The sequence below is a fragment of the Bufo bufo genome, chromosome 5 (genome assembly GCF_905171765.1).
Source record: "Bufo bufo chromosome 5, aBufBuf1.1, whole genome shotgun sequence".
Lineage (NCBI taxonomy): Eukaryota > Metazoa > Chordata > Amphibia > Anura > Bufonidae > Bufo > Bufo bufo.
This window is the reverse complement of record NC_053393.1, coordinates 239,070,683-239,082,911: the sequence shown is the minus strand read 5'-3', so window position 1 is coordinate 239,082,911 and position 12,229 is coordinate 239,070,683. Positions and strand designations below refer to the sequence as shown.

General features: G+C 39.0%; 1 protein-coding gene across 3 annotated transcripts in view; it reads left to right on the top strand.

The window, feature by feature from the left end:
• BBS9 (Bardet-Biedl syndrome 9) overlaps nucleotides 1-12,229 on the top strand; it is a 484,979-nt gene that overhangs the window by 48,402 nt on the left and 424,348 nt on the right. The gene's annotated exons all lie outside the window — the stretch shown is intronic.

Below are 12,229 nucleotides of genomic sequence, written 5' to 3'. Positions count from 1 at the left end.
CGCCTCCCATTGACTTTCAGTGCAAGTCAAAACGGATCTGTTTGCATTATCATTTGCATTGCATTTTTGTTCATGGTAATGCAAACGGATCCGTTCTGTACGGATACAAGTGTTTGCATTATAGGTGCGGATCCGTCTATGCAGATAACAGACGGATCCGCACCTAATGCAGGTGTGAAAGCAGGCTTAGCCATCACTGTCCTAGGGGAACTTAAAATAAATGTAAAAAAGTGAAAAGTTTTAAAAATGATATAACCATTTAAATAAAAAAATAATAATACGATTTCGCCCCATTTTAAAAACAAACAATTAAAACATTAAGATTGTTAGCATCGCCACATCGCAAAATACCCATACTATTAAAATATAAATATGTTTATTCTGTACATTGAACAGTGTGATGGGAAAAAAATCACAGTTTTTGGTCACTGCACCTCCCAAAAATGAATAAAAAGTGATCAAAAAGTCATCCCCAAAATGGTATCAGTAAAAACTTCAGATTGTCCTGCAAAAAAAGAGCCCTCACACAGCTCCTTAGATATAAATATAAAAAGTTTATCAGTTTATTAGGGAGATGCAAGAAGAAAAAAAAAGATTTTCAACGTTTTTATTTTTAAAGTATTGAAACTCACATAAAATGTAAAAATGTGATTGTATAATTTCACTATAATTGTACTGACCCGGAAAATGAAAGTAACAGATCTACAGTCGTGGACAAAAGTTTTGAGAATGACAAAAATATTAGTTTTCACTAAGTTTGCTGCTAAACTGCTTTTAGATCTTTGTTTCAGTTGTTTCTGTGATGTAGTGAAATATAATTACACGCACTTCATACGTTTCAAAGGCTTTTATCGACAATTACATGACATTTATGCAAAGAGTCAGTATTTGCAGTGTTGGCCCTTCTTTTTCAGGACCTCTGCAATTCGACTGGGCATGCTCTCAATCAACTTCTGGGCCAATTCCTGACTGATAGCAACCCATTCTTTCATAATCACTTCTTGGAGTTTGTCAGAATTAGTGGGGTTTTTGTTTGTCCACCCGCCTCTTGAGGATTGACCACAAGTTCTCAATGGGATTAAGATCTGGGGAGTTTCCAGGCCATGGACCCAAAATGTCAATGTTTTGGTCCCCGAGCCACTTAGTTATCACTTTTATAATCAAGGTATGGTGGCTCACTCTGTAAGCGGTTATGGAAATGGGTGCTACTAAGCCTGCTATGACTCACCCAGTCATAAAAGGGTTATAGTATATATGTATGGAAAGACTGAGCACTCACCAGCTGGACCAAGTGAAGACCAAGAGCAGATATATATAATATAACAATAATTTATTAGTGGAATATTTATAAATAGCCCTAAACTTATACTGCAATAAAATCTAAAATGCAATGACAATATAAAATAATGTAGTACCCAGATAACGAATTAAATGTAATAATTACACCTACATTAATACAGTAATATAACATAGACAATGCTAAAAAGCTAAAAAGGGCAACTAATATAATATAAAAAACCAAATATAAAAGTGGTTATATATTCGATAGATATTCGGTATATATTCGATAAACCACTGCTCAGTCCAGTGAAGAAATATGCCAGTTATAATGTCCGATAATAAAAGCGGATAAGTGTCTCTGTATTTGAAGAAATAAATTTGCTTATATGGAAGCAAATGAACGTACAGTCTAGGAATAAGAATGCACCTGTTATTTGCCGTCTGATGTGAGTATAACCGTGGCGTCCCACGAGGCTCACTGAATCAGATTAGGCAGTACCTGGGTCTAGTCGCTTGCTCAAGGTGGTCATGTAGCTCTCAGCATGAGAGATCTCTTAGTAGTGTTCACCGATGTTGCAAGCCATGGACCTGGTTGGTAATTATCAAGGCGTCTTACTTCGTTCGCATTTGCGAGATGTCGCTGTTCCGGCAAAATTAAGATCCAATTGTCGGGATGTTGGGGTCTCGTAAATGTTCATCAGCTGATGTCCAAGATGTACAGAAACCAAACGCGTTTCGGGGTCCTTTCCTGGCCCCTTCCTCAGTGGTGGTCTGTAAGAGGGGTTAATCCTCCTTTTATACCCAACATCCCTTAAAGGGAACCTGTCATCTGGATTTTGGGTATAGAGCTGAGGACACGGGTTGCTAGATGGCCGCTAGCACATCCACAATACCCAGTCCCCATAGCTCTGTGTGCTTTTATTGTGTAAAAAAACAACGATTTGATACATATGCAAATTAACCTGAGATGAGTCAGAGCTTGAAAATATGACTCTTCTCTGGTCACACAAGTAAGATATGACTCTTGTATGTTAATTTTCATAAAAGGCGGGAAGTACAAAAATGCATAATACTTATTGAATTTGTCTGCAAATGAAATTAAAAGTGTAATTTATATGTTTAGGGTAACACAATGAACATTTAGAAACGCTCAGTGAGGGTAGCATAGTAGAGGTGACAGGTTCCCTTTAAGGTAAGATGGAACGAAAATATGGTTTTGGATCTGGTCATACAGAAACTCTGGCATGGAGCGGTCCAGATAATTGTTCTTTTTATACAGAAAGGTGTTTTCAGATGTTATACTTGCAATCATTCTCAATTTTAGCAATCACATTGTCTGGCGTATCTTAATTTTCAGCTCAATTTTTAGCGAATCATGTTGTCTAGCATTTCTCAAACTTGTTATGCAATATTTTCATATGCGTTAACAATGCGGTTTTATGGTTTATAAAACGCAGATGCGTTTTTTTCAGTGCATATGCGTTTTGTTGTCCTTTATATATATGGGTGTAAATTATATTATTTTTCGTTGGTTTTACATCATAAAATACAATTTTACTAAAAATAAAAATAAAAAATATATAGAAACAATTATAATAAGCATTTTTATAAAGGATATAAAATATGTGTTAAAATGTGTATGTCGTTGCCTATATGCGATGCATATATGGAGGCACAGACTCTATCAGTTTAAAACATACATTTTAAAAATAATAATGTCACAAAAACATTTTTAATATATTATAAGAAAGATATAACTATATATGAAATATGACAATGTTTAAAAAGATTGACAATGTTTAAAAAGATTGATACAGACTATCTTAAAACTGTATTGAAACTGTATTTAATAATCCTTATTTATAACTTGGTTGTAGAGTCACCGGAGAGGAGAGTAAAGAAATGGTGGCCGCCCACCAGAGGCGGACCAGAGTGGGTATTAATTCCACCTCTGGGCCACATCGGGAGGGGGGCCACCACCCCCACGGGAATGTGTTATAGAAAGCCGAACAGTTCAGATTCGACATTCAAACCCATGGGTATAATTGAATCAAAATTGAATATAAACCGTGTCTCAACACGGGACATGTGTTTAATGTTGTCCCCTCCTCTCCAATGAGGTCTAACTTTTTCAATAGCAGCAAAGGAAAGACAGCCTGGGTCTTGGTCATGGTGCAATTTAAAATGTCTCGACACTGTATGTTTGTCTGATCCACCCCTAATTTTGTAAAAGTGTTGAGAAATTCTTTCTTTTAAAGTTCTTTTCGTGCGTCCTATATACTGTTTATTGCACGGGCATTGAAGAATATAAATTACATTTTTACTATTACATGTTAAAAAGTCTTGTATTTCATGTTTAAAACCATTAGAGGTGGATATGACATTCATTGTTTTTTTTATTAAAACGTGTCTTTTTACAGTTTGGGCAAGTGTTGCATCTAAAAAAACCTTTTAAATGGAGCCATCCCTGTAGAGAAGGATCCGAAATAGGGATGCTAGATTTTACCGTAGGGGCAATTTTTAAACCCAAATTCGGGGCCTTCGTGTAAATTATAATTGGTTTGCTTGGTAATAATGCTCCAATTGTTTTGTCTTTCTGAATAAAATGCCAGTGTTTATTTAAAATTTTTTCAATTTTTTTATATTGTGTGTTAAAAGGGAGAACTATGTTTGTACGTTCTAATCCTGGCATTTTTTCTTGTTCTATCAGATTGTCTTCAGGAGTTTTATCAAAGAACGACTGTCTATCCAATCTTTTAATTTTGTTTAATGATTCTTCAATCCATTTTATTGGGTATTTTTTATCTACAAACTGTGATTTTAGGATTTCTGCTTCTTGTTCAAAGGTTTTATTATAAGTGCAGTTCCTTTTCAGATGTCTAAATTGGCTGCTAGGGATGTTGAGTAGCCACCTAGGTAAATGACAGCTAGAATACAGAATAAAACTGTTTCTAGCTGTAGGTTTTTGGTATGTGGAACATAGTAATCTATTCTGTTCGACTTTAATGTTGAGATCCAAAAATTCTAGGTGTGTCTTACTGATATTGGAGGAGAAGCGGAGATTCAATTCATTTATATTAATTTGATCCAAAAAGGAATTCAATGTGGTTTCACTTCCCCTCCAGATAAAAATCACATCATCGATATAGCGGTACCATAGCACCAGGTCCGACCCCAGCTTGTGGTCTATATTTGATGTTTCCCACTCAGCCATAAATAGATTGGCATAGCTGGGGGCGAACCTGGTGCCCATCGCTGTTCCGGTGTTTTGTAGATAGTAGTCCGTGTCAAAGTAAAAATAATTATGTTTCAAAATTAATTCTACTCCCTCCGCTATAAACTCAATTTGTTCATTATGGAACATTTTGCTATTTCTAAGTTGATTTTTCATCGCTAATACTCCTTGTGTATGATCGATTGATGTATATAGTGTCTGTACATCTAGGGTACCTAGGATCCATTGAGGATCATATTTTAATTTTTCAATGATATCTACAATTTGTGTTGTATCTTTGATGTAAGACCTAGTTTTTTTCACAACCGGTTGAAGTAGGTTGTCTATATACTGGGAAAGATTTGCCGTTAAGGAGCCAATGCCCGAGATGATAGGGCGGCCCGGTGGGTTAATTGGGTTTTTGTGCACTTTAGGTAAGCAATAAAAAACTGGGAGTCTACATTGTGTATCTAAAATAAATTTAGTTTCACGATCTGATAAAATCTTATTGTCTGTGCCTTTATTACAATATTTTTTTTAAATATTTTTAAAATCATCTATGGGATCTGCATTTAATTTAATGTAGGTATTTATGTCAGTTAACTGTCTCCTACATTCATTAGTATATGATTCGGTATTCATAATTACAATAGCCCCGCCTTTGTCGGCAGGGCGTATTGTAATATTTTCCATTGATTGCAGATTTTTTATTGCTTGGACTTCCAAATTGGAAAGGTTAGATCTCATATTTTTAAATTTTAATGACCTTAATTCCTGTTCTACATTTTTTCTAAATGTGTTCATTTCAATACTCACATCAGACGGCAAATAACAGGTGCATTCTTATTCCTAGACTGTACGTTCATTTGCTTCCATATAAGCGAATTTATTTCTTCAAATACAGAGACACTTATCCGCTTTTATTATCGGACATTATACCTGGCATATTTCTTCACTGGACTGAGCAGTGGTTTATCGAATATATACCGAATATCTATCGAATATATAACCACTTTTATATTTGGTTTTTTATATTATATTAGTTGCCCTTTTTAGCTTTTTAGCATTGTCTATGTTATATTACTATATTAATGTAGGTGTAATTATTACATTTAATTCGTTATCTGGGTACTACATTATTTTATATTGTCATTGCATTTTAGATTTTATTGCAGTATAAGTTTAGGGCTATTTATAAATATTCCACTAATAAATTATTGTTATATTATATATATCTGCTCTTGGTCTTCACTTGGTCCAGCTGGTGAGTGCTCAGTCTTTCTATACATATATAGTTATCACTTTTGCCTTATGGCACGGTGCTCCATCGTGCTGGAAAATGCATTGTTCTTCACCAAACTGTTGTTGGATTGTTAGAAGAAGTTGCTGTTGGAGGGTGTTTTGGTACCATTCTTTATTCATGGCTGTGTTTTTGGGCAAAATTGTGAGTGAGCCCACTCCCTTGGATGAGAAGCAACCCCACACATGAATGGTCTCAGGATGCTTTACTGTTGGCATGACACAGGACTGATGGTAGTGCTCACCTTTTCTTCTCCGGACAAGCCTTTTTCCAGATGCCCCAAACAATCGGAAAGAGGCTTCATCGGAGAATATGACTTTGCCCCAGTCCTTAGCAGTCCATTCACCATACTTTCTGCAGAAGATCAATCTTCTGAGCCCCCTCCCCCCACACACCACATTTTGCTGTACTTGCTATACAGCAGCACATACCTGTCACATCCAGTGCCTCCAGGTGTCATTTCTTCCAATGTAGATCTTCTCTGTCATCTTCTCCATTCAGTCCTGACAACTTCTTTCAGCCGCGCCTAGTCTCTGTAGAGTGTGACACATAGACATCTTAGCTTCCTCACTTTTCTATCATCTCCCAACCTGGAGTCTCCACAGTGTTATCCTATTGCTCACTGCGCTCCCCGATACCCCCAAATACTATCCTGAACAAAACTGCTTGACCCCCATAGTAAGAGTTCTCCTCAAAGTCCTACCAACAGTAATTTCCTTCTAGAATGCCCTCATTAGTAATACTGCCCCCTACAGTGCCCCCAACCGTGATAACGCCCCCGAAGAGTGCCCCCATTAGTTGAAGACCCCTCCAGTGTTAATAATACTCTCACAGAGTCCCCAGTAGTAATAAGGCCCCCTATTTTTCTCCCAGTGGTAATAAAGCTCTCTACAGACCCCTCAGTAGTAATAAGGCCCCCTATTATTCCCCCAGTGGTAATAAAGCTCTCTACAGACCCCTCAGTAGTAATAAGGCCTCCCATAGTGCTCTTAGTAGAAATAAGGTGGATCCATAAGTCCCTCCTATAGAGCCCCAGTAGTAATAAGAATGCATATAATGTCCACTAGATTTCAGTGCCCCCTGTAGTTATCTTCCTCCATCCACCATACAGTCCCATGTAAATAACATAACTCCCCTCCCTTCAGCCCCTTCAACATACAGTCCCATGTGAATAACACTATTTCCCTCCATCTGCCATAAAGTCCCCTGTAAATAACATCACACCATCTCTCCCGTCCCCTTTAAAATACAGTCCCATGTAAATAACACTATTTCCCTCCCTCCGCCATGGAGTCCAATGTAAATAACATCACACTATCTTTCCAGCCCCCTCCAATATACAGGGTGGGCCATTTATATGGATACACCTTAATAAAATGGGAATGGTTGGTGATATTAACTTCCTGTTTGTGGCACATTAGTATATGTGAGGGGGGAAACTTTTCAAGATGGGTGGTGACCATGGCGGCCATATTGAAGTCGGCCATTTTGAATCCAACTTTTGTTTTTTCAATAGGAAGAGGGTCATGTGACACATCAAAATTATTGGGAATTTCTCACGAAAAACAATGGTGTGCTTGTTTTTAACGTAACTTTATTCTTTCATGAGTTATTTACAAGTTTCTCTTTGTTTACAGCCATTGACATGTCGCCGAGGTTAACACGTGAGGAGCGGATAGAAATTGTGTTGATGTCTGGTGAACGCAGTAACCGGGACATTGCAGCAGATTTCAATGCAAGACACCCTACGAGACCACCCATCTCCCATGCTACAGTTAGCAAACTGCTTGCTAAGTTTCGTGAAACTGGTTCAGTGTTGGATTTGCCAAAATGTGGACGCATGAAATCTGTCTCTAATGAAGAAACATTAGTGGCTGTCCTAGCTTCATTCAGCAAGAGCCCACAGCGTAGCACTCGCCGGCATGTCACTGGAGAGTGGCATTAGTCGAACATCCCTTCAGGGGGTTTATTAGCTACTCACAAATGGCACCCTTACAAACTCCAGCTACTGTAGCATCTCAACGAGGATGACCCAGATCGGCGCACTGAATTTGAAGAATGGGCAAAACAAAAATTGGAACAGGACCCTTAGTTTACGCAGAAAATTTTGTTCAGTGATGAGGCAAACTTTTATGTGAATGGTGAAGTTAACAAACAAAACCACCGCTATTGGTCTGACACTAACCCACATTGGATAGATCCCTCCAAGACTGTTGGAACAAAAAAATTGATGGTATGGTGTGGTATATGGGGTACAAAGATAGTTGGGCCATTCTTCATCAATGGAAACCTCAAGGCCACTGGATATGCGAAATTGCTACATGATGATGTGTTTCCCTCTTTATGCACTGAAGCTAGCACGTTCCCTGAGTTTTTCCAGCAAGATGGTGCACCACCACATTATGGGTGTCAGGTCCGAGCATTCCTAGATGAACAGTTTCCTGGAAAGTGGATTGGTCATCGTGGGCCAGTTGAATGGCCCCCAAGGTCTCCCGATCTGACCCCCTTAGACTTTTATCTTTGGGGTCATCTGAAGGCAATTGTCTATGCTGTGAAGATACGAGATGTGCAGCACCTGAAACTACGGATACTGGAAGCCTGTGCTAGCATTTCTCCTGCGGTGTTGCTATCAGTGTGTGAAGAGTGGGAGAAGAGGGTTGCATTGACAATCCAACACAATGGGCAGCACATTGAACACATTTTCTAAGTGGTCAGAAACTTGTAAATAACTCATGAAAGAATAAAGCTACGTTAAAACCAAGCACACCATTGTTTTTCTTGTGAAATTCCCAATAAGTTTGATGTGTCACATGACCCTCTTCTTATTGAAAAAACAAAAGTTGGATTCAAAATGGCTGACTTCAAAATGGCCACAATGGTCACCACCCATCTTGAAAAGTTTCCCCCCTCACATATACTAATGTGCCACAAACAGGAAGTTAATATCACTAACCATTCCCATTTTATTAAGGTGTATCCATATAAATGGCCCACCCTGTACATTCCCATGTAAATAACATCCCTCTCTATCTACAGCCCCCTCCAAAATAAAGTCCCATGTAAATAACATCACCTCCTCCTTAGCCGCCTTCAACATACAGTCCGAAGTAAATAATATCACCCCCTCCCCAGCCGCCTCCAACATGCAATCCCATGTAAACATCACCCCCTCAACATTAAGTCCCATGTAAATAACATCATTCCCCTCACTAGCCACCTTCAGCATACAGTCCCATGTAAATAACATTGCCCCCTCAACTTTCAGTCCCATGTAAATATTATCACTCCCTCCCTCAGACCCCTGTAACATTCAGTCCATGTAAATAACATCACTCCCACAGCCGCCATCAACATACAGTCCCATGTATATAACATCACTGCCTCCCCCAGCCCCCTTCCACATACAGTCCCATGTAAATAACATCAATCCCTCCCACAGCCACCTCCAATATACAGTCCCATGTAAATAACATCACCCTGCCCCAGCCCCCTCCAACATTCAGTCCCATGTAAGTAACAACACTTCCTCCCACAACCGCCATCAATACAGTCCCATGTAAGTAACATCACTCCCTCCCCGAGCCCCTTCCAACATACAGTCCCATGTAAATAATATCACTCCCTCCTACAGCCACCATCATACAGTCCCATGTAAATAACATGACCCCCTCTCCAGCTCCCTCCAACACACAGTCCCAAGTAAATAAAATCGCCCTGCCCCAGCCCCCTCCAACACACAGTCCCAAGTAAAATAACATCTTTCCCTTCAGCCCTAACATACAGTCCCAGTTAACCCCTTCAGGACCCTGCCATTTTCCCCTTTTTTTTGCAAATCTGACATTTGTCACTTAAACGCTTTTACTTATCCAAGCCATTCTGAGATTGTTTTCTCGTCACATATTGTACTTCATGACAATAATCATAAATCACTGGAAAAGGTGCACCACAATGATATGAAACTGACAACACTAGCTAATCCCTCAAACTGATGTTAAAACGGAGACTTTAGCCAATGTATTCCTGTCAGGAACACATCGGAGCCCTTTTGCACCACCGTCAAGGTATCTCAGTGTGGCATGGGTCCTACCACTAGACTACCTATTGTGCATGAGAATTTCCTTCCATTTAGGCCACTTTATTTTAGTGATTTTACTTCATGACAGTGGTAAATTTGAGTCAAAATATTTCATTTTTACTTATAAAAAAATACCAAATTTAACCAAAATTTTTAAAAATTCGCAATTTTCAAATTTCAATTTCTCTGCTTTTAAAACAGATGGTGATACCTCCTAAAATAGTTATTACTTTACAATTCTCATATGTCTACTTCATGTTTGGATCATTTTGTAAATTACATTTTCTTTTTATGGGACGTTAGAAGGCTTAGAAGTTTAGAAGCAAATCTTAAAATTTTTAAGAAAATTTCCAAAACCTAATTTTTAAGGACCAGTTCAGGTCTGAAGTCACTTTGTGGGGCTTACATAATAGAAACCACCCATAAATGGCCCCATTTTAGAAACTACACCCCTCAAGATATTCAAAACTGATTTTACAAATGGAAAATGTAGATGAAATTTCAGAAAAAACTTTTTTGGCAGATTTTCAATTTTTATGAATTTTTTCCAGTAACAAAGCAAGGGTTAACAGCCAAACAAAACCAATATTTATTACCCTGATCCTGTAGTTTACAGAAAAACCCCATATGTGGTCGTAAACTGCTGTAGGGGCACAAGGCAGGGCACAGAAGGAAAGGACTGCCATATGGTTTTTAGAAGGCAGATTTCATTGGGATAATTTTAAGTTGCCATGTCACATTTAAAGACCCCCTGATAAACCACTATAGTAGAAACTCCAAAAAAGTTACCCCATTTTGGAAACTACACCCCTTAAGGTATTCAAAACTGATTTTTACAAACTTTGGTAACCCTTTAGGTGTTCCTCAAGAATTAAAGGAAAATGTTGATGAAATTTCAGAATTTCACTTTTTTGGCACATTTTCCTGTTTAATCTGCTAACAAAGCAAGGGTTAACAGCCAAACAAAACTCAGTATTTATTACCCCGATTCTATAGTTAAAAGAAACACCCCATATGTGGTCGTAAACTGCTGTACGGGCACATGTTAGGGCGCAGAAGGAAAGGAACGCCATATGGTTTTTGGGAGGCAGATTTCACTGGGATAATTTTAAGCTGCCATGTCACATTTGAAGACCCCCTGATGCACTCCAAGAGAAGAAACTCCAAAAAAGTGACACCTGAGGGGTTAGTTCATGTGATATTTTTATACAGCAGGTTCTTACGGACGCGTCGATACTTAATATGTATACTTTTTTTTATTTAAGTTTTACACAATAACAGCTTTTTTGAAACAAAAAAATCATGTTTTAGTGTCTCCATATTCTGAGAGCCATAGTTTTTTTATTTTTTGTCCAATTGTTTTATGTAGGGGCTTATTTTTTGTGGGATGAGGTGACGGTATGATTGGTACTACTTTGGGGCGCATACACCTTTTTGATCGCTTTCGAAAAATTATTGTTTTAGCATAGTTTTTTTTTTTTCTTTCTACGGCGTTCAGTTGAGGTGGTGGATCATGTGATATTTTTGTACGTTACGGACTCGACAGTACCCAATATGTATGGTTTTCTTTTTTTTTTTTCATTTTGAGAATTTTTTTATTTTTTTTTACTTGAAACTTTATTTTTCTTTATTATGAAAAACACATTTTTTATTTTTTTAAACTTTTTTTTAAACTTTTTTTTTTTTTTGTCCCACTCTGGGACTTCGACTTCTGGGGTCTGATCCCCTCTGCAATGCTTTACGATACAACCTGTATTGTAATGCATTGGCTGTCAGCTTTTATGCTGACAGCCTGCCTGTGAGACCCAGCCTAAGGGCTGGATCTCCCAGACTTCCTTAGAAGGTAAGCTCCGATGCCTATGGAAGGCATCGGGCTTACCTTCTCTGCCATCTGGTCTCCGCCACTGCAGCGCAGGGACCCGATGGGGAAGCGGAGGGCACCCGTACCCTCCGCGAACTCTCTGCATGCCATGGTCAGCTTTGACCGCAGCATATAAGGGGTTAACACGCCGGCATCGTGTTTTTACTGATGCCGGCGTATGCAGCAGGGGCCTGGCTGTCAGTGACTGCCGGGTCCGTGCCGTTGATCGGGCGGGCGCAGCTCCTGCACCCGCCCAATCAGCCTGCCGTACATGTACGGTGCTGGTCCTTAGGTCATGTACATGTACGGTGAGGGTGCTTAAGAGGTTAAATAACCACAACTCCCAGCATTGCTCTGCCTCTCCCTTCACTTACTTCTCCTTGTGTAGCAGACATCACCACAGCTTCTACCCCCGGGATTTCTCCTCTTCACTGCTGTCCTCTCCTGCACTGGTAGCATGATGGTGACATCATCGCAGGTCCTTCTAAACCACTGCCT